The sequence below is a fragment of the Hyla sarda genome, chromosome 1, assembly GCF_029499605.1.
Source record: "Hyla sarda isolate aHylSar1 chromosome 1, aHylSar1.hap1, whole genome shotgun sequence".
In the NCBI taxonomy this organism is placed as follows: domain Eukaryota; kingdom Metazoa; phylum Chordata; class Amphibia; order Anura; family Hylidae; genus Hyla; species Hyla sarda.
This window is the reverse complement of record NC_079189.1, coordinates 26688504-26712636: the sequence shown is the minus strand read 5'-3', so window position 1 is coordinate 26712636 and position 24133 is coordinate 26688504. Positions and strand designations below refer to the sequence as shown.

General features: G+C 44.8%; 2 long non-coding RNA genes across 3 annotated transcripts in view; one reads left to right on the top strand and one right to left on the bottom strand.

Moving 5' to 3' along the window:
- LOC130325908 (uncharacterized) overlaps positions 1-3418 on the bottom strand; it is a 111210-nt gene extending 107792 nt beyond the window's left edge. The window contains exons 1-2 of one of the 2 annotated variants that reach the window (XR_008870681.1): positions 3306-3418; positions 1635-1738 (exon numbers count right to left, since the gene is read on the bottom strand). This is a non-coding gene — a long non-coding RNA (uncharacterized LOC130325908). Of the gene's footprint in view, positions 1-1634; positions 1739-3298 lie in introns of both variants that reach the window. The other variant, XR_008870703.1, reaches the window with a different exon arrangement.
- LOC130326071 (uncharacterized) overlaps positions 1-24133 on the top strand; it is a 54984-nt gene that overhangs the window by 5262 nt on the left and 25589 nt on the right. Inside the window, exon 2 of the long non-coding RNA XR_008870793.1 lies at positions 5604-5679. This is a non-coding gene — a long non-coding RNA (uncharacterized LOC130326071). The remainder of the gene's footprint in view (positions 1-5603; positions 5680-24133) is intronic.

Here is a 24133-nt window from a genome sequence, read left to right as displayed (position 1 = left end):
ATCACATTATACTGTACTCAAATAAAATGCAGCATCCAAACACTGGATATAAGGACGGGATATAAGAAGAGTATCTGAGGTCGGGATATGGAGACTGGATATGAGGACTGGATATGGGGACTGGATATAAGGACTGGATATGAGGACTGGATATGAGGATGGGATATGAGGACAGGATATGAGAACAGGATATGAGGACTGGATATGAGGACTGGATATGAGGACAGGATATGAGGACTGGATATGAGAACAGGATATGAGGACAGGATATGAGGACTGGATATGAGGACTGGATATGAGGACTGGATATGAGGACAGGATATGAGGACTGGTATATGAGGACAGGATATGAGGACAGGATATGAGGATGGGATAAGAGGACAGGTTATGAGAACAGGATATGAGGACTGGATATGAGAACAGGATATGAGGACGGCATATGAGGACTGGATATGAGGACTGGATATGAGGACTGGATATGAGGACTGGATATAAGGACTGGATATGAGGACAGGATATGAGGACGGGATATGAGGACGGGATATGAGGACTGAATATGAGGACTGGATATGAGGACTAGATATGAGGACAGGATATGAGGACTGGGTATGAGGATGGGATATGAGGACTGGATATGAGGACAGGATATGAGGACCGGATATGAGGACTGGATATAAGGACAGGATATGAGGACTGGATATGAGGACCGGATATGAGGACTGGATATGAGGACAGGATATGAGGACTGGATATGAGAACAGGATATGAGGACGGCATATGAGGACTGGATATGAGGACTGGATATAAGGACTGGATATAAGGACTGGATATGAGGACAGGATATGAGGACGGGATATGAGGACGGCATATGAGGACTGGATATGAGGACTGGATATAAGGACTGGATATGAGGACAGGATATGAGGACGGGATATGAGGACGGGATATGGGGACTGGATATGAGGACTGGATATGAGGACTAGATATGAGGACGGGATATGAGAACAGGATATGAGGACTGGATATGAGGATGGGATATGAGGACTGGATATGAGGACAGGATATGAGAACAGGATATGAGGACTAAATATGAGGTTGGGATATGAGGACTGGATATGAGGACTGGATATCTGGATGGGATCATAGGCGTGCGCAGCCTATTGCATTAGGGTGTGCACCCTAAAGCACAAACTCACGCCGCACGCATGCGTATATATATATACATACATACATATACATACACACACACATATACAAACACACAAATACACTCTTGCTTGCATGCACACATACATAAACAGATAAGACAGCACTAGATAAATCCATTGTCCCCGTAGTCATCCACATAGCCAATCCGGATACCAAACATGCAAGAAAGTCCAAGACCACAGCACCAAAATTGGAAAAAAAGAGCTATTATTTATTGGTTCCTCAAAAAAAACTTTTGGGGAACCAATAAACTACAGCTCTTTTGCACGTATCAGTTTATAATTTTTGGTGCTGTGGTCTTGGACTTTGTTGCAAACCTGTATACCATATAAGTAATTGTATCCAGGATCATATAAAGGTAGATACCAGCTGTACACAGGATCTGTATACCATATAGGGGATTATAGTTATATCTTGGGACTCACAGGTAACAGCATTTCTGATCAGCGATGTCCTCTTTCCTTTTCTTGTGCATCTGGATCAGATTGACATGTCAACTTCTTCCAGGTAAAAACCATCTCTTTAGCATCTGCAGGAAAAACATGTTTGTCCAGTGCAATGCCCTCTCATAATAAGGAATAGTAGGCACCCCATTAAGTAGGCCTATCCCCCACCATAGACCCCCTCATTAGATAAATACGTCTGAAAGTAGGTAGGCTGTTAGCTAGCTAGATAGGTAGGTAGGCAGGTAAGTAGGTAGCTAGCTACATGGGTAGGTTGCAACTATGTCAGTAGCTAGGTATGTTCATAGCTAGGTTGGTAGATAGCCATACAGGTAGGTAGTTAGGTTGCCAGGTAGATAGCTAGGTAGCAAGGTTGGTTATTAGCACAGGTTTGTAGCTAGCTAGGTAGCCAGGTAGGCAATTAACTAGGTAGGTTGTTAGCTAGCTAGGTAGCCATGTAGTTAGGTTGCTAGGTAGATAGATAGCTAGGTAGGTAGCCAGGTAGTTAGGTAGATGGATAGTTAGGTAGGTAGATATTCAGGTTGCTAGATAGCCAGGTAGGTAGTCAGGTAGCCAGCTTGCCATTTAGGTAGCCAGGTAGTTAGATAGCCAGGGAAGTAAGAAACCAGGTAGGTAGGTTGTTAGCTAGATTGGCAAGTAGGAATTAACACTTTTCAGGTTAAAATGATGGGTCTCCCAGTACATTAATAATATAGACACTGATTTGAATAGGGACCTTCCATACAATAAAATATACCTTTTATTACGTTCCAATAAAATATCGACTTACAATACAAAATATACCGGCCGCCACCTATGGATTAGCGCACATTTATCTTACTGCACTTGAATATAAGTAGTCTCTCAGGATAAACTCCATATGAAGTGCAAAAACAGTGTATAAAAACACACAAAATATACACACAATTAATTATATATGCGTGACATCACAGGATACACATATGTGGGGGATATTTTCTCCTATTCTGACCCCTATAACTTTTTTTATTTCTCCTTATACGTCCTGTATGAGGGGCATTTTTTTGCGCACCGATCTGTGTTTGTTAACGGTTCCATTTTTGTTTCAATGGGACCTTTTGATTGCTTTCTTTTGTCTTTTTGATTCAATTCTGGAGTTGCAGTTAGTTACTAACTACAACTCCCAGTATGCCTTGATACAGCCTGTGGCTCAGCAGCTGCCCCAAACGAAAACTACAATTCCCAGCATGTTGGACTATATAGTAGAATATAGTATGGGTCAGTGTTTCCCAACCAGGGGTGCCTCCAGCTGTTGCAAAACTACAACTCCAAGCATGCCCGGACAGCCAACAGCTGTCCAGGCATGTTGGGAGTTGTAATTTTGCAACAGCTGGAGGCACTCTGGTTGGGAAACACTGGTATAGTATATGGTGCAACATTCTGGGAGTTGGTGGATTGGTTATATAAATACCGGCCAGGTGGCACCCTACTTTAGACTCCTCTGCCCCCTGCCCCTCTGTCCCCTCCTCCTGTACATTTGCCCCTTCCCAGCCCCCTCTGCCACCACTTCTTCGCACCGTTCTGTGACTGTCCCTCCACAGACCCCCTCCCTCACAATCTTTTGATCCCTGACTCCACCAACTCCCCCCCACCGCTGCCCTTTTTACCTTTTACCTTTCCGGGCTGCAGATGACATCGGGCGGGCTGAAGATGACATCGGGCGGCTCCTGGTCACGCCTGGCTGCTGCCTTCTGCAGTGGTTTAAGCTCCGAGCTTCCATCCTGCTTGGAGCAGCTGGGGCAGGGGGGCGTGCCTGCGCACGGAAGTGTGCTACTCCTAAAGTAGCAGTGTCCCCGGCCTAATGAATTTGGGACCGGAGGACGTGCCCTGAGCGGGGTCCCCTTCTGCGTGCCCGTGAAGGGGACCTCGCAGGGGCCAGAGCGGCCCCACTGTTTTATAAATATATGAAAAAAAATGGAGGAAGGTTAAAAAAAAGCCGGGGCAGCTGACATCCGGGGCCCAGGCCCCGAATAAAATGACCTAGTGACGCCCCTGAGCCTGGGCTTGATTAGGGTGTGCCCAGACACACCGGTACACCCCGTGCGCACGCCTATGGATGGGATATGAGGACTGGATATGAAGACAGGATATGAGCTCTGGATATGAGGATGGGATATGATGACTGGATATGAGGACGGGATATGAGGACTAAATATGAGGACGGGATATGAGAACAGGATATGAGGACTAGATATGAGGACGAGATATGAGGACCGGATATGAGGACAGGATATGAGCACTTGATATGAGGACAGGATATGAGGACAGGATATGAGAACAGGATATGAGGACGAGATATGAGGTTGGGATATGAGGACTGGATATGAGGACTTGATATGAGGACGGGATATGAGAACAGGATATGAGGACTGGCTATGAGGACTGGCTATGAGGACGAGATATGAGGACCGGATATGAGGATAGGATATGAGGACAGGAAATGAGGACCAGATATGAGGTTGGGATATGAGGACTGGATATGAGGACTGGATATGAGAACAGGATATGAGGAACGGATATGAGAACAGGATATGAGGACTGGATGAAGACCAGATATGAGAACAGGATATGAGGACTGGATATGAGGATATGAGGACTGGATATGAGAACAGGATATGAGGACCGGATATGAGAAAAGGATATGAGGACTGGATATGAGGACTGGATATGAGGATGGGATATGAGGTAGGGATATGAGGTCGGGATATGAGGACTGGATATCAGGATGCAATATGAGCACTGGACATGAGGACAGCATATGAATACAGGATATGAGCACTGGATATGAGGATGGGATATGAGGACTAGATATGAGGATGGGATATGAGGACTGGATATGAGGACTTGATATGAGAACAGGTTATGAGGACTGGATATGAGGATGGGATATGAGAACAGGATATGAGGACAGGATATGAGGACTGGATATGAGGATAGGATATGAGGACTGGATATGAGGACAGGATATGAGGACAGGATATGAGGACTGGATATGAGGATAGGATATGAGGACTGGATATGAGAACAGGATATGAGGACCGGATATGAGAACAGGATATGAGGACGTCATATGAGGATGGGATATGAGGATGGGATATGAGGACTGGATATGAGAACTGGATATGAGGACTAAATATGAGGACGAGATATGAGGACCGGATATGTGGACAGGATATGAGGACAGGATATGAGGACTGGATATGAGGACAGGATGTGAGGACAGGATATGAGAATAGGATATGTGGACTAGATAGGAGGTTTGGATATGAGGACTGGATATGAGGACAGGATATGACGACCAGATATGAGGACTGGATATGAGGAGGGGATCTGAGGTCGGGATATGAGGACGTGATATGAGAACAGGATATGAGGACTGGATATGAGTACAGGATATGAGGACAGGATATGAGAATAGGATATGTGGACTAGATAGGAGGTTTGGATATGAGGACTGGATATGAGGACAGGATGTGAGTACAGGATATGAGGACAGGATATGAGGACAGGATATGAGGACCGGATATGAGGACTGGATATGAAGACTGTTTATGAGGATGGTATTGAAGAATGGATGGTGCAGACAAAATTTATGGGACACTGCACCACATTTAGGCTCACAACCAAACAAAAGCAGCTCGAGTATACAAATCAGGGCCATAGTATCCAATCAAATGCAGCATACAAATACTTCTCCCACATAAAACTAACATATAGTACCCCAAAACTTGCAAATGCTACTCAAATATAATAATACCATATAGTACCAAAATGATTGCAGTGTTCAGACTAGTCTCACGTTATGTTACCATATAGTACCCAAATAATATACAGAATGTAAATACCAGTCCCACATATAAATACCATATTTTTAATATTTGTCACTTACACTATGCCTTTCTGTATTTCCAGATACTCACCATCTGGGTCCGGAAACAAGTTGGCGTTACACCTGTGACCATCGTATGGATCCTGCTGAATTCATAGGGTACTACAGGATGTCTAATATCTTACATTATTTCATGAATATAGTCTCTTATGGAGTCTTGGTTGTAGTATTTGGGATGACCTTATCTAGAAGAGAGCATGAGACATTGCTTGAATAGATTACATTGTATTAGGGAGCGCATAGTGGGGGTAATGCATGTCCCAGTGGGCAGCACTGACGAATGAGAAATGGGACCACATTAAGTGAGTGAGTCCTGATTTTTTGACCATAACACGGTGGTGGTCCCTAAAAACAGGTTGCAGACTTGGTACGAATATTAAGTCAGATTATGCTGCCAGCAAGACTGGTTTCTGTCGCTGTGCGCGTGCGCACGGAATGTTGACGCATGCACCGTGGGAATATGGGCATCCTCTGTTGATATTCGTATCACTTACCTCGTGACGATTTCCGGCAGCGACTGGATACAGTGAATCGGCACCTGCGCACTGGGTTTGTGTACAAACACCCTGTGCCCGACCGGAGGTTGATGCTGATTGGATACCTGCGTCGTTGTTAACAGGTGAACGCCGCCTCTGGAACCGGATCCCAGATGAATTATGATGATTTATATGCACGGTACACTACTTTATCACTGTATTGTATGTATAACAAGATTGCACTATATATGACTTTTTATGATCATATCTATAACACTTGTATATGTGACCGCTTGTGGTCTTTTTGAGTATTTTCTGACATTGTTTTGATTTTGGTTTTGGGCACAACACCCTCATTTGTGTATTCAATTGGAGGACTTATATATATATACACACTTATACAATGCTTGTTATGCTTGAGAAAGGCTCTATTGTCGAGCCGAAACGTAGCTTTTCGGCACAGATGTGTGAATAAACCCACGCTTTTTTTGGAATTCTGGTGTGCCGCTTCTACTTGGTTTTGGATACTATTTGGGAATCGGTCTGTTCCTGAAGCCTGGCACCCGGGCGGATCTCGAATCCATGTGCACGGTGCTCCCCTTGCTCTACTATTGCTATCAATACCATATAGTACCCAAATAATATGTGTCATCCAAATATTACTCTCACATACCGAAATACTATGTGCCCAAACCCTACTTCCACATTTTACTCCCATATAGAGCCCAAATAGTATGCCGCATCCAAACACTACTCCCACATAACACTACTCTATGTCTGCCATATAATACCGCAATTCATTACAACCCGTTATGTACTCCTAAATAATATGTGATGTTTTTATTTTGCTTCTGGGGTTACCATCCTAAAGAGCCACAAGGAAAGAGGTTTCCTGAATTATAGGAGCAGTAAGAAGAACTCCGGCCTGGCGACTTATTTACAGTATATTAGGTGGGGAATATAACAATAGGGTCTATCCATGTGCAGATAAATTAGTTAAGTAGCTGAAATCATTAGACAAAAATAAAAAATAAAAATCTGATTTTTTTCTATCCGTAAAGCGGTGGATAACCTTTCCTGGTGACAGGTGATGATGTATTCGCAGAAAGTTCGGCGTGACCTAGCCTGTTCCGCTTCTAATTGAGCCGTTAATCTGGCTCAGTCTTTATTCGGCTGATCTATAGTCTCACTCTAATTCCATTTTAAGCAAAACTATATTATTTATTACATACAGCAAGCCCAGCTTAAATCTCACATTTACCCCCGCCGGAAGAAGAATTCTCTCTCTATAGCCGCACGTTCAACAATTAACTGGATTAGGCGGGCCAAAATCTCAGGAAAAATAGAAGACTAATATAAAATAAATAAATAGATGAATACATTTTTTAAACTAATTAATTATTAAATAAATAGGAAAATAAATAAATACATCAAATAAACAAATAAAAACTTATTTGACTCCAGTAATGGAAACTTCCAAATGACCAATTATTATTTTTTTTTTATAATTTTTGGTGATATATATATATATATATGTTACGCCGAGCGCTCCGGGTCCCCGCTCCTCCCCGGAGCGCTCGCTTCACTCCCTCCGCTGCAGCGCTCCGGTCACGTCCTCTGACCCGGGGCGCTGCGATCCTGCTGCCAGCCGGGATGCGATTCGCGATGCGGGTAGCGCCCGCTCGCGATGCGCACCCCGGCTCCCCTACCTGACTCGCTCCCCGTCTGTTCTGTCCCGGCGCGCGCGGCCCCGCTCCCTAGGGCGCGCGCGCGCCGGGTCTCTGCGATTTAAAGGGCCACTGCGCCGCTGATTGGCGCAGTGGTTCCAATTAGGGTTTTCACCTGTGCACTTCCCTTTATTACCTCACTTCCCTTGCACTCCCTTGCCGGATCTTGTTGCCTTAGTGCCAGTGAAAGCGTTCCTTGTGTGTTCCTTGCCTGTGTTTCCAGACCTTCTGCCGTTGCCCCTGACTACGATCCTTGCTGCCTGCCCCGACCTTCTGCTACGTCCGACCTTGCTTCTGCCTACTCCCTTGTACCGCGCCTATCTTCAGCAGCCAGAGAGGTGAGCCGTTGCTAGTGGATACGACCTGGTCACTACCGCCGCAGCAAGACCATCCCGCTTTGCGGCGGGCTCTGGTGAAAACCAGTAGTGGCTTAGAACCGGTCCACTAGCACGGTCCACGCCAATCCCTCTCTGGCACAGAGGGTCCACTACCTGCCAGCCGGCATCGTGACAGTCGCCAGAAGCCCGCTGGTTTTCTTCATCCTCTGCCTGTCCCCGAACAGCCTTGGTCTCTGATTGGTATGGATTTTATTACTGATTTACCCCCTTCCCGTGGCAACACCGTTATTTGGGTGGTCGTTGATCGATTCTCCAAAATGGCACATTTCATCCCTCTTCCTGGTCTTCCTTCTGCGCCTCAGTTGGCTAAACAATTTTTTGTACACATTTTTCGTCTTCACGGGTTGCCTACGCAGATTGTCTCGGATAGAGGGGTCCAATTCGTGTCTAAATTCTGGAGAGCTCTCTGTAAACAACTCAAGATTAAATTAAATTTTTCCTCTGCATATCATCCCCAGTCCAATGGACAAGTAGAAAGAATTAACCAGATCCTGGGTGATTATTTGCGACATTTTGTTTCCTCCCGCCAGGATGACTGGGCAGATCTCCTTCCATGGGCCGAATTCTCGTATAACTTCAGGGTCTCTGAATCTTCCTCCAAATCCCCATTTTTCGTGGTGTACGGCCGTCACCCTCTTCCCCCCCTCCCTACCCCCTTGCCCTCTGGTCTGCCCGCTGTGGATGAAATTTCTCGTGACCTTTCCATTATATGGAGAGAGACCCAAAATTCTCTCTTACAGGCTTCTTCACGCATGAAGAGGTTCGCGGATAAGAAAAGAAGAGCTCCCCCCGTTTTTTCCCCTGGAGACAAGGTATGGCTCTCCGCTAAATATGTCCGCTTCCGTGTCCCTAGCTACAAGTTGGGACCACGCTATCTTGGTCCTTTCAAAATTTTGTGTCAAATTAATCCTGTCTCTTATAAACTTCTTCTTCCTCCTTCTCTTCGTATCCCTAATGCCTTTCACGTCTCTCTTCTCAAACCACTCATCCTCAACCGTTTTTCTCCCAAATCTGTTCCTCCCACTCCTGTTTCCGGCTCCTCGGACGTCTTCTCGGTCAAGGAAATTTTGGCTGCCAAAAAGGTCAGAGGGAAAAATTTTTTTTTAGTAGACTGGGAGGGTTGTGGTCCTGAAGAGAGATCCTGGGAACCTGAGGACAACATCCTTGACAAAAGTCTGCTCCTCAGGTTCTCAGGCTCCAAGAAGAGGGGGAGACCCAAGGGGGGGGGTACTGTTACGCCGAGCGCTCCGGGTCCCCGCTCCTCCCCGGAGCGCTCGCTTCACTCCCTCCGCTGCAGCGCTCCGGTCACGTCCTCTGACCCGGGGCGCTGCGATCCTGCTGCCAGCCGGGATGCGATTCGCGATGCGGGTAGCGCCCGCTCGCGATGCGCACCCCGGCTCCCCTACCTGACTCGCTCCCCGTCTGTTCTGTCCCGGCGCGCGCGGCCCCGCTCCCTAGGGCGCGCGCGCGCCGGGTCTCTGCGATTTAAAGGGCCACTGCGCCGCTGATTGGCGCAGTGGTTCCAATTAGGGTTTTCACCTGTGCACTTCCCTTTATTACCTCACTTCCCTTGCACTCCCTTGCCGGATCTTGTTGCCTTAGTGCCAGTGAAAGCGTTCCTTGTGTGTTCCTTGCCTGTGTTTCCAGACCTTCTGCCGTTGCCCCTGACTACGATCCTTGCTGCCTGCCCCGACCTTCTGCTACGTCCGACCTTGCTTCTGCCTACTCCCTTGTACCGCGCCTATCTTCAGCAGCCAGAGAGGTGAGCCGTTGCTAGTGGATACGACCTGGTCACTACCGCCGCAGCAAGACCATCCCGCTTTGCGGCGGGCTCTGGTGAAAACCAGTAGTGGCTTAGAACCGGTCCACTAGCACGGTCCACGCCAATCCCTCTCTGGCACAGAGGGTCCACTACCTGCCAGCCGGCATCGTGACAATATATATATATATATATGCAGATGAAGTCAGGCTGCTCACCACTCTCGCGTTTGCTGCACTATCTCGTGCTACGGACACCGGTACCGCTCCCGGCTTAGTAGAAGTCACACAGGAAAAAACGTCCGGCACTCGGGAAGATGCAGGTAAAACTTGTCAATGGCTTTATTCACACGCTTAAGGCAGGACACAATCTGACGCGTTTCGCACACTCAGGTGCTTAGTCTACGATATATATATATATGTACGGTATATATATATATATATATATATATATATATATATATATATATGTTTTATTATGCTGGGAGTTGTAGTTTTGCAAAGGCTGGAGGAACACTGGTTGGGAAACACTGAACTATATAATGAAATAATCCTGAAATCATGCAATTTTCATTCTCACCACTAGGCTTTAACTAAACAGTGACTTCCCGGCTGTGATGATAAGGAGGAAGCTGGACAGTGATTGGTACAGCATTACAGTGAAAGGTGACACCAGTAGAAAGAGAAGACAATAGCTGCTTAGGCTTCCCCTTCCCTGTAGAACAACCATGTCACAACCATGGTTACAAGCCTGCTCTGTCAAAGGCCTGGAGATGTTCTTTGTGTCTATGGGGCTTGCATTAAAGCATATCACTTAATGCTGTTAAAAGGCATTATGGCTGCCCCTATAATAATGTACTAAAATAAAATACCCAAAAAATTAAAACATAGACACAAAATAAAGGCAACTTGTTCTCTTTAAAATTCTCTTCCTACCACTTGGTTTTCTTCATACCTCTTTGACTGCCCCTTTGGGGTATATTTTTGTTGGTTCTACTTCTTCTCCTCATCCTTTTGCTGATGGAGTTCCTCAGGGGTCAGTCCTTGGACCTTTTCTCTATTGGACAAACTGCAAGTAGGTTTAGTATCATGTCTAATGGGATGACACCTAGTGGTATACCTCTTCTAATGGAATAGCCCCTGCACTTTAACATAACACCAGTGGCTGTCAGCTATCTCTAAGATCACATCCTCGCATTTTTCTTCAAACATAGTTTCTAATGTCTACTAACCTACCGAACCCGATAATTCCATTTCAGTATATGTTAGCTACATACCTCCTCCATCACTGGGTTATGTTGGACCTAGATCTGATTGTCACTCACTCTATATTTAATCACTTGCATGCTCCTGTTACCTATAGGATAGGCTGATGGGTGTGTGTGTTAGATGCTTATCACTAATCCTGGAAATAGGACGGAACCCCCCCCCCCCCAACCCTCTAAGTTTATGTACGTTCTGTGCCCCTCCTACCCTAGAAGTGCACTCAGGATCTAAGTGCACTTCATGACCACTGGGTCCTGACTGCTATCAGCAGCCAAGACCCATGGTTAATGCTGGACATTGCCAATCGGGCTGATGTCCGGCATTAACCCTTTAAACACCATGATCAAAGTTGATTGCGGCATCTAAATTCAGTAAATATGAATGGTGGCTTGCTCAAGAAGATGATTGGGACCATTGCTACAAAATTGGGGGGTCCCCATAAGCATAAAGGCAGATGGGGGTTACTTACCCATATTCCATCTGTCTAATCGGCAATGCTGATCAATGTTGTTTTGTCGAAAGTCCAGCTTCCATTTCATAAAAGCTTAAGACCTAGAGGGTACTTAGATTCCGCTCCTCTTCCTATCCCCTCTGTAGTGGGTGATTTCCTATTGTTTGACTTGGACTTTTGACAATGATTCCTTGCCTATCCCCTGTTGCCACAAATCCTGGAGTATCATAAAATATGAAAACCCAGAGGGTACTTAGACTCTGCTCCTCTGTCTTATCCCTCTCCAATGTTTCCAATGTTTGACTCGAACTGTTGACTATGATTTCATTTCCGACCCATGTTGCCACACACCTGTCCCCCCTGGTATGCTGGACCAGCTTCTGCCAACAGCAGGACCACACTTAGGAAGCATTCTGGTACCCTCTAGCAGCAAAAGTCCAGCTTTCAAATCCTGGAGTGGAACAAAAGATGAATACATATAGGGTACTTAGACTCCGCTCCTCTGTCTGACCCCTCCGATTGCTGACCCCTTTGGACTTCTGACTATGATATCTTGCCTGTTCTTGTTGCCACACCTGCCACCAGCTGCTGCCTACAACAGAACCACACTTGGGAAGCAACCCAATACCTTCTAGTCCAGCTTCCAAATCCTGGAGTGGCATGAAGTATGAAAACCTAGAGGGTACTTAGACTCCACTCAGGGTGTAACTATATATATATATAGAGGTAGCAGAGGTAGCAGTTGCACCGGGGCCATGGTGCCTAAGGGGGCAGTACAATAATTGTTATATGGGGCCCTGTTACAGATTTTGCATCGGGGCCCACAAGCAACGCCTCTGACTCCACTCTTACCAGCTTGGTAGCCCAGCTTGTCCATACCCATTGCCCATTACAAGGACAGACCCCCAACCAGTGACATTACTCTATCCAAGCAATTTTCTTCAGCATAAAGAATTAGAATACCCCTTTAAGAAGTATTGTGGATATTATGTTGGCTGTAAAATATTGCCTTTCCTATTAAACAAGTTTCCCTGTGTTCCTCGAATCAACGCTAGCCATTAATGAGAACAATAAAGCAAAGTAAAGAAGATAATAGGTTTTATTTAAGCCTGATGAGTTTAGTTCAGTATTACATTTACTCCTCCATAAACCCATAAAACTTACCAAAATCTATATGCAATTTCACTGCTCCTACACGCCGGCATTACAAATGACCGAGACGCAGAGATTTATTTTTAATTCTCACTTTCTGGTGCTGTATTCCGTTACGCGGCTCCTGAATTATTCAGATTATGATCTGTAAAAGTAAAAAGGGGCTAATTACGCCCGATTCTTGGGTTAGTTAAGCAAAAGCAGCGTCAGGAATGAACAGGTTTATAATTGAGTTTTATTGTGTTAACAAGGAGAATTTGGCTTGTTGTGATGGGTTTAACAATGCGTCATAATTAAATATTATTGTAATGTCAGATCTGCTGTGTGCGGCACAGGCCTGTGGTCTATGTGCGCCGTATGTGTGGTCATAAAAGACGAGAGACTGATACTAAAAGGAGAAAATAAAACCAGTAGTAAAGAATGTGTTATCTCTGGATTATAATGCTGTCTTTTCTCCGTGTACTTGAATAATGTTGCCTTCTATGCATCATTATTTATTTTTTTTTATTAGGGAAATATGCACTTGTAAGATCAGGGAGCCACCTTATGGCAGTAACTGATGGGAAAACAAGGTGAACACTATCTGTATGCTTGGGTTTTAGAGGGATGGGGTAGTTGTTTTACTAGATAGAGCAATACACAATTTTGCCTACAGATAGTATTGCTTTCCTGTCTCTCCAAGTAAATAATGAAGTTACAGAAAGTACTGCCTTCATGTCTCTTTATATACTGATGTTGGTACAGATAGTACTGTCTCTTTATGTACTGATGTTGATACAGAAAGTACTGCCTCCCTGTCTCTTTATGTACTGATGTTGGTACAGATAGTACTGCCTCCCTGTCTCTTTATGTAACTGATCTAGATACAGATAGTACTGTGTCCCTGTCTCTTTGTGTAAATGATGCAGCTACAGATAGTACTGTCTCCCCGTCTCTTTATGTAACTGATGTTGGCACAGATAGTACTGCATTCCTGTCTCTTTATGTAACAGATGTAGGTACATATAGTGCAGTCTCTCTTTCTCTTTATGTAAATTATGAAGATACAGATAGTACTGCTTTCTTGTCTCTTCGTGTAAACAACTCAGCTCCAGATAATACTGCCCACCTGTCTCTTTCTATAACTGATGTGGGTACAGATAATACCACCTCTCCGTCTCTTTATGTAACTGATGTAGATACAGATAGTACTGCTTCCTTGTCTCTTCGTGTAAACAATTCAGCTCCAGATAATACTGCCCGCCTGTCTCTTTCTATCACTGATGTGGGTACAGATAGTACCGCCTCTCCCTCTCTTTATGTAACTGATGTAGATACATATAGTACTGCCTCCCTTTCTCTTAATGTTAATTATGCAGTTACAGATAGTACCCCGCCTCCCTGTCTCTTTATGTAACTGATGTTGGCACAGATTGTACTGCCTCCCTTTCTCTTAATGTTAATTATGCAGTTACAGATAGTACAGCCTCCCGGTCTCTTTATGTAACTGATGTTGGCACAGATTGTACTGCCTCTCTTTCTCTTTATGTAACAGATGTAGGTACATATAGTGCTGTCTCTCTTTCTCTTTATGTAAATTATGTAGTTACAGATAGTACTGCCTTCTGGTCTTTTAATGTAACTCATGTAGATACAGATAGTATTGCTATCTTGTCTCTTCATGTAAACAATTCAGCTCCAGATAATACTGCCCACCCGTCTCTTTCTATTACTGATGTGGGTACAGATAGTACCGCCTCTCCCTCTCTCTATGTAACTGATGTAGATACAGTTAGTACTGCCTCCCTTTCTCTTAATGTTAATTATGCAGTTACAGATAGTACTGCCTTCTTGTCTATTTATGTAACTCATGTAGATACATATAGTACTGCTTCCTTATCTCTTCCTATAAAAAATGCAGCTCCAAATAATACTACCCCCCCCCCCCCCGTCTGTTTATGTAACTGCTGTTGGCATAGATAGTACTGCATTCCCGTCTCTTTATGTAACAGATGTAGATACAAATAGCACTGCCTCTATTTCTTTTCATGTAAGTTATGCAGTTACAGATAGTACTGCCTTCTTGTCTCGTAATGTAACTCATTTAGATAAAGATAGTACTGCTTCCTTGTCTCTTTGTGTAAACAATGCAGCTCCAGATAATACTGCCTCCCTGTCTCTTTATGTAACTGATGTTGGTACAGGTAGTATCGTCTCCTTGTCTCTCTTTGTAGATAATTTATATACAGATAGCATAGTATCACTGGCAAACCATTTAAATAATGTAGGAATAAATAGTACTGCCTCCCTGTCTCATTATGTAACTGATGTTGGTACAGATAGTATTGCCTTCTTGTCTCTTTTTGTAGATAATTTATATACAGAAAGCACAATATCACTGGCAATCCATTAAAATAATGTAGGAACAAATAGTACTGTCTTCCTGTCTCTTTATGTACTGGTGTTGGTACAGATAGTACTGTCTCCCCATCTCTTTATGTAACTGATGTAGATACCAATAGTAATGTGTCCCTGTATCTTCATGTAAACAATGCAGCTACAGACAATACTGCCTCCCTGTCTCTTTATGTAACTGATAGTGGCACAGACAGTACTGCCTCCCCATCTCCCCGCCTGTCTCTTTCTATAACTGTTGTGGGTACAGATAGTGCTTTCTCTCTGTCTCTTTATGTAACTGATGTTGATGCAGATATTACCCCCTCTCTGTGTCTTCATGTAAACAAAGCAGCTACAGACAATACTGCCTCCCTATCTCTTTATGTAACTGATGTTGGTACAGATAGTATTGCCTCCTTATTTCTCTTTGTAGATAATTTAAATCAAGATAGCATAGTATCACTTGCAATCCAAGTAAATAATGTAGGAACAAATAGTAATGCCTCCCTGGCTCTTTATGTAACTGATGTTGGTACAGATAGGATTGCCTTCTTGTCTCTTTTCATGGATAATTTAGATACAGATAATATATAATCCCAAGCAATCCATGTAAATAATGTTGGTACAAATTATGGCCGCAAGATTTTTCACAAAAACATTCAAATCACAATATCAGCAATTCACAAGTACTGCGATTATGTGCCTGCAAAATACTGTGATTATTCCTTGTATTTGAATTTCGACAGTGGCCCTGACCCAGACCAGACCCTCGTATATGTGTGTAATATGGGGCCAGGGCACAGGGGAAACATGAATAAAACTGATGCTTATCTAGCCCTTGTCCCCTGTAGGTCTACCGCTGCTTCAATTTTCCTCTGTGTTGTCCCATTGTCCCTTGTGCTACTTTAGAGGCAAGCAGATGGTTGCCCAGCCTTTCCACTCAGCCAATCACTGTCCGCAGCTCGGTCAGTAATTTGCTGAGTGAGAAGGTCCTGCAACTAGGTCCTGCAATTGGACATGAAATGAGGGAATGTGAAATAAGGGGGGGGAATTTGAAATGGTGGGAATAACATGACATGGGGGAATTGGACATGATATGGGGGATTTCCCCATTTGGTATTATAATGCACTCGCATATCAAAATATTCACCTCCATAATTGTAATATGCCATTTTCCCAAAATTATGCAGCCTTTTCTTACATTTCTGTAAATAATGAGTCACGTCAAACAAGGAGCAGAGCAAACCTGAACTCGCCCAAATCACTGTCTCTTTACCTGCTTTGAAGATCCCCCCTAGACTGTGACCCCCATCTGTGCGATCAAGAGAGGTCAGACAGGCCAGGCCAGAAACGAACAGGCAGAATCTAAAAGTCAATACCAAGAGGGCTGCACAGTTCGTAAAACAGAACCAGAATCAAAGTTAAAGCTAGCAGGGGTCAAGCCAGGAGGGTAGCGTAGTACAAAATCAGCAGCGGATAGAAGCAAAGTGGAGCATCATTGTGCAGCACAGGAGGGTCAAGCACAGGGGAGGAGGTGTTTACTTTGAAGATTTAAGCCGAACGTCTCCGTGTTAGTGCAGGTGATTCTGATGACAGATTCCATTCAGCATTAGGAGGTAGGGAATTAGTAACAAGGACTGTAACATAAATGTTTTATTAATGATGTATTGGAGTGATAGAATGCACAGGTAGACAAACCCTTTAATAAAATTCAGTAGATTTATATGCTGGCCTTTCAAAAAAAAAAAATTGCTACACTGTGATTTTCTGGAATATGTTAAGGGTGTCTTTGTTTCCATGAGAAAACACTGAAGATATGGCGTGGTCATAATTTACCATTATGACCGTGCAACCATACATTTCCGAATTGCCCCAGCCTAATCTATCACGGAATATTGGCCTTTATTTACTAACAGATTTGGCTACAGTTTTTTTCATCCTGATATCTAAGTGAGTGAGGAAGGGAGGGAGTGCTGCCTACCTACATTACCTGGCCACCTACCTACCAATCTACATAACTCTTACCTACATACCTAGCTACTTAGCTACCTGGCTAACTTTCTAATTACCTACCTACATAGCTAATTACCTACTTACCTACTTAGCTCCCTACATAGCTACCTACCAACCTACTTAACTACATAGGTACCTGGCTACCTACCTACCCAGCTAGCTACCTTCATGGCTACCTACCTAACTAGCTACCTACCAGCATATTTACCTACTTCCTGGAGGGGGCTACCTTCTTAAGGCTGAATTTACTGATTCGAGAAATACTACTGTGGGGTCCCGGTACCGCATCCTATCCGGTACCTGTGTATATAGGTCCCCATAGCCAGAGTCCCTATGACGTCGGGGTCCTTTTTGTCTAGTCTACCCCTTGTCACCTCTCATCTAGATAGTCATTAAACTAATGGTTTATTCAGGATTTATGTAAACATAACAGTACTAATGTATATAGCTAGTTAATTATCTGTACGGAGCGTCGTAGGACCTTCGGGTCACGTGATCAGGTAAACTCTATGGTTTTTGCTTAAGGACCTTTGGAGGTCTCTGTGACGTATTGTGCCCACCATGCTTTGTGATGGTGATTGACAGATATTCGGACCAATCAAAACACCCCGCCCCTGCCCATATAAGGGAGCGGCGGCCATGATTCGCTCTCTTGTTCCTGTGCAGCCAAGCAGTAAGCATCTCTCTTGTTCCCGGGCTGTCAAACGAGCAGGATCTGCGCAGCTATCTTCCGCACTGAGTTAGGCCTGAGCCTTGCGGCAACGGCTGATCTATTCCGAATCGTGAGTGTATCAATCCCTAAGCACTCTGCAAGATCACCGGACCTTATCTATCCCCTAAATACGGACGGATCTTCGCAAACTACCCTAAATTCAGAGACTTGTATTATTATTCAAGGTCCGCAACAACTGTCAGTCACTGAACTATATAGAGACTGTTTGCATGAGACTGTTACTGTGCATTGGATGTACAACAAGCATTTAAGTAAAGTTATCCAAGTTCAAGTACCTTGTGGACCTTCAGTCATTTTATTACATGCACCTGTCATTACTGGGAAGGGCGGCGATAGGCCGGGGAATTACCTCAGCATACTAGCCCTCAGCCTGGCATCACGAACTATAGGGTTAACCTTAACTCCTTAAGGACTCAGGACGTATCGGTATGTCCTAAGCCCAGCTACCGGTGTTTAAAACGGGGTGAAGCCGTGACCCCGCATCACACCAGGTCGGTCCCGGCTGCTAATCATAGCCGGGACCCTGGGCTAACAGCGCGCGGGACCGATCGTTGTGCTGCGCGCTGTTAGCCCTTCAGACGCGGCGATCAAAGTTGACCGCCGCGTCTGAAAGTGAAGCTAAATGCTTCCTAGCAGCTCAGTCGGGCTGATTGGGACATCGCGATAAAATCGCGATGTTCCGATAAGCTGGGACGCAGGCGGAGGTCTCCTTACCTGTCTCCGTGTTGTCACGATTCGGCTAGCTGGATGTGGATCCTCTGTGTCAGCGAAGGATTGGCGTGGACCGTGTCGGTGGACCGGTTCTAAGATGCTACTGGTATTCAACAGAGCCCGCCGCAAAGCGGTATGGTCTTGCTGCGGCGGTAGCAACCAGGTCGTGTCCACCGGCAACGGCTCAACCTCGCTGACTGCTGAGAAGGCGTGGGACAGAAGGACTAGGCAGAGGCAAGGTCAGACGTAGCAGAAGGTCGGGGCAGGCGGCAAGGTTCGTAGTCAAAAGGAATAGCAGAAGGTCTGGAACACAGGCTTTGGACAACACTAAACGCTTTCACTGGCACAAGGCAACAAGATCCGGCAAGGAAGTGCAGGGGAAATGAGGTAATATGGCCAGGGAGCAGGTGGAAGCTAATTAGGCTGATTGGGCCAGGCACCAATCATTGGTGCACTGGCCCTTTCAATCTTAGAGAGCTGGCGCGCACGCGCCCTCAGGAGCGGAGCCGCGCGCGCCAGGACATGACAGCCGGGGGCTTGGACAGGTGAGTGACTTGGGATGCGATTCCCGAGCGGGCGCGTCCCACTATGCAAATCGCATCCCCGCTTGCAGTGTCAGTGCAGCGCTCCCGGTCAGCGGGTCTGACCGGGGCGCTGCAGAGAGAGAAACGCCGCGAGCGCTCCGGGGAGAAGCAGGGACCCGGAGCGCTCGGCGTAACACGCGTCGTCCGCAATCGAGCCCCTATCTCACTGATCCATGCAGAGATATGGCTTTGCAGGGATCAGCATAGGAGATCAGTGTGTGCAGTGTTATAGGTCCCTATGGGAGCTATAACACTGCAAAAAAAAAGTTAACAAAGGTCATTTAACCCCTTCCCTAATAAAGTTTGAATCACCCCCCTTTTCCCATAAAAAAATAAGCATATGTGGTATCGCCTCGCGCGTAAATGTCCGATCTATAAAAATATATAATTAATTAAAGCGCATGATCAATGCCGTACTCGCAAAAAAATTCCAAATTCCAAAATAGCATATTTTTGGTCACTTTTTATATAATAAAAAAAATGAATAAAAAGTGATCAAAACGTCCAATCAATACAAAAATAGTACCGATAAAAACTTCAGAACACGTCGCAAAAAATTAGCCCTCATACCAGCCTGTACGCCAAAAAAAAAAAAAAAGTTATAGGGGTCAGAAGATGAGAATTTTAAACGTATACATTTTCATGCATGTAGTTTTGATTTTTTTCCAGAAGTACAACATAATCAAATCTATATAAGTAGGGGATCATTTTAATCATATGGACCTACAGAATAAAGATAAGGTGTAATTTTTACCAAAAAATGCACTGCGTAGAAACGGAAGCCCCCAAAATTTACAAAATGAAATTTTTTCTTCAATTTTGTCGCACAATGATTTTTTTTTCCGTTTCACCGTGGATTTTTGGGTAAAATGACTAATGTCACTGCAAAGTAGAATTGGTGGCGCAAAAAATAAGCCATCATTTGGAATTTAATGTGCAAAATTGAAAGCGTTATGATTTTTAGAAGGTGATGAGGAAAAAATTAAAATGCAAAAACGGAAAAACGCTGAGTCCTCATCTACCTAAGCAACACCCCAGCTACCATAAACCCCCCAAGGGCTACCACACTACCTACATGAGCACACACGGTGGGGGTCTAGCTAATAAGAGAACTATCTCTACTGTGGGGCATATCTACCTATAAGGGAACTACCTACCTACTGTGAGGGATGTATCTGCTTAACCCCTTAACGACCTGGGGTTTTTCCGTTTTTGCACTTTAGTTTTCTCCTTCTTACCTTTAAAAAATCATAACACTTTCAAGTTTGCACCTAAATATCCATATGATGGCTTATTTATTGCGCCACGAATTCTACTTTGTAATGACATCAGTCATTTTACACAAAAATCTACGCCGAAATAGAAAAAAAATCATTGTGCGTCAAAATTGAAGAAAAAACACAATTTTGTAATTTTTGGGGGCTTCTTTTTCTAAGCAGTATATTTTTCGATAAAAATGACATATTCTCTTTATTTTGTAGGTCCATACAATTAAAATGATACCCTACTTATATAGGTTTGATTTTGTCGTACTTCTGGAAAAAATCATAACTACATGCACGAAAATGTATATGTTTAAAATTGTCATCTTCTGATCCCTATTACTTTTAATTTTTCCGTTTACAGGGTGGTTTGGGGCTAATTTTTTGCGCCGTGATCTAAAGTATTTAGCTATTCCATTTTTGTATTGATTGGACTTTTTGATAGCTTTTTATAAATTTTTTCATGATATAAAAAATGACCAAAAAAATGCTATTTTGGACTTTGGATTTTTATGCACGTACGCCGTTGACCGTGCGGTTTAGTTCATAATATATTTTTCTAGTTCGGACATTTCTGCATACGGCGATACCACATATGTTTATTTTTATTTTTATTTACACAGTTTTTTTTTATGGGAAAAGGGGGATGATTCTTACTTTTATTAGGGAAAGGGTTTTTTCTAGAGATGAGCGAATCGAATCTGACGAACCCGAATTCGTTACGAATTTCAGGAAAAATTTGATTCTGATCGAATACGAACTTCGCTGCGATTCGATCGCGTGAATCGCTTTATTAAACTCCATTTTCCTGCGTTCTAGGCTGTTTCAGTCCTAAGATGGCGGCTCCACATGTCAGTACATGGGGCAAGGCACCATGGGAGGGCGGGAAGCTGGTGCGGGAATCAAGGTAGGCGGGCTGACCCTGAATCACATGTCAGATGCAGGCTATCAGTGTTCACTGACCGCTGTGATGTCACAGCCCCTATATAATCGGCGGCCATCTTCCCTCTGGTCTTTTCTTCTATGCACGATATAGGGAAAGTAAGTGACTGCACGTCTGTGTGCTGATCGCATACAACGGCGTTATACAGCATATATGCAGCGGTGACATCAGCATTAGGGAAAGACACAGGGCACAGTGTTGCTGCAGTTCTGACCGAGAACGATTCTAGCAAAACCTCGTATTCTTGTTACTCAATATAGCAGGCATAGAGGTGCTGCATAGTCACCTGCGTCATAGATCTCACAGCTGTTTTACCTGTATGGAGCATCTAATCTCTTTTTTCAGCCCAATTGAGTTTTTTCTGTTGCACCACAAATCTGATTCTCACAATTGTGTGACAGAGTTCAATTTAGGGTTTAATCCCTGTAAAAAAAAAAATCTGTGGTGCTGCCCAGTTGGGTCCTGCTGCTGTTCAGAAATAAGTCATATCATTTTTCACCTGTTAATCTGTCTCTGTGCTAAATTCAGTGTTATACCACACGTTATACACCTGCCGGTGTATGAAAGAAAAAAAAAGTTTTTCCTGCGTAGAAATACGCTTAACAGTGCGCTCATCATTGCAAAGGGCATAAATACAAGCAAAAAGTGTACTATATACTACCTTTTTTCTGTCTCTGTGCTAAATTCAGTGCTATTCCACACAGTATACACCTGCTGGTGTATGAAACCAAAAAAAAAAAAGTTTTTTCTGCGTATAAGTACGCTTAACAGTGTGCTCCTCATTGCAAAGGGCATACATACAACCAAGTAGTGTACTATTTAGTACCTGTATTTCTGTCTCTGTGCTAAATTCAGTGCTATTCCACACATTAGTATATACCTGCTGGTGTATACAACAAAAAAAAGCATTTTTTCTGTGTAGAAATACGCATACCAGTGCGCTCATCATTGCAAAGGGCATACATACAACAAAGGAGTGTACTATTTAGTAACTGTTACTCTGTCTAGGGCCTACATACTGTGAAAGGACAGCCGTAAGTAATCACCTGCTGCTGTTCTAGACAAATACCATTTAAAGAGTAGTGTGGCGTATTGTAATACCCTCATAAACGTATGTCAGGCAGGGAAGTGCAGGACGGGCACAGAGAAGGGGCAGAGGCCTAAATACGTCAGGCAGAGTTGGCAGCAGACTTGGGGCGAATGGCAGCAGGAGTCGCAGCAATAGGCCTGAGTTCCCGTTAACACCCAGCAGTCGTGTCGTCGACCCATCTCTCCTCGTCAATTGGTTTGCACACTCATCCCCATCATCACAAGCGACATCTGACAACCCCAGTCAAGAGTCGGTGGGTTCCTCAGACACAACCCTCAGTTGGCAAGGCCCGGGAGCAGTTCCCGTAATCCCATAGCCTTTGTCCTATGCTGTTCCCTCTCCCAAAGAAGTATCTCATGCTTTGGGTTCAGCTCCACTATTTAGTGAGGACGATGTAATAGAGGACAGTCAGCAGCTAATGGGCAGCCAAGAATGTGAGGAGACATGCGTGGCTTGCTCCGCAAGGCGGCCAAGTAGTGATGCGGAGAGTGACGTGGGAGGCGGTGTTGCAATTGTTCAGGGTCCTGAAGCAGACACTGTTGTGAAACACGAGGAGGACATCAGTGACGTGCACACATCTTTTGATGATGATGAAGCCGATCACAATTGGGAGCCGGGTGCAGAAGCCGGGGCTTCATCATCATCAGGAGAAGAGATTTGCTCTTTGTCTATGAGGCAGCAAGGCGGTAGCACGGTTGGCAATCAGCGTGGTGGTGGCAGAAATGGAAATTCAGGAGCCAAACGTGCCAGGGGGAGACCACCTGCTTCGCGGCAATCTACCATTCAGGGAGGTAGTGGAACAGGGGTCCCTGGAGACGGCGCCAATAGCAGTCAAATAGTGCGGATTGCGGGTGGGAAAATCAGCTACTCTGCGGTGTGGTTGTTCTTCATAAAGAATCTGGAGGACCTTAGCGTAGCCACATGCAAAATCTGTCGGCAGAAAGTGAAGCGTTGCCAGGGTCCCAATCTCGGCACCACGGCCCTGCGTCAACACATGATTTGCCACCATAAAGCGGCTTGGGATAACCGTGGCTCCGATGTAGTAGTCCAGCCTGCCGCATCATCCAGTGGCCATCCGCTCCCTCCGTCATCCAGCCAAGGCTCCACCACCTCAGCCGAAGGGAGCATTGTGTCAAACCCTCCTTCTGGCGCTCCTGCTTCTTCCGCTTTTCGCCAACAATCGATCGGCGAAGCCATGTCCAAGAGACAACAGTATGCGCCCACTCATCCAACGGCGCAGAAGTTGAATGTGCTCCTGTCCAAGTTGCTGGTGTTGCAGTCCCTCCTTTTCCAATTGGTGGACTCTGCAGCTTTCAGGGAATTGATGGCTTGTGCCGAGCCGAGGTGGAGAGTCCCAAGCCGTCATTACTTTGCGAAGAAGGCAGTACCAGCCCTGCATACGTTTGTACAAGAGAAGGTGGGCCAGTCCTTGAGCCTGTCGGTGTGTTCAAAAGTGCACGGCAGCGCCAACGTGTGGAGCTGTAACTACGGTCAGGGACAATACATGTCTTTTACGGCCCACTGGGTAAATGTTGTTCCTGCACAGCCATAACAGCAACTTGGACAGGTCACACCACTTCCTCCTCCATGCTCTCGCTCCCAGGCAGTTGGTC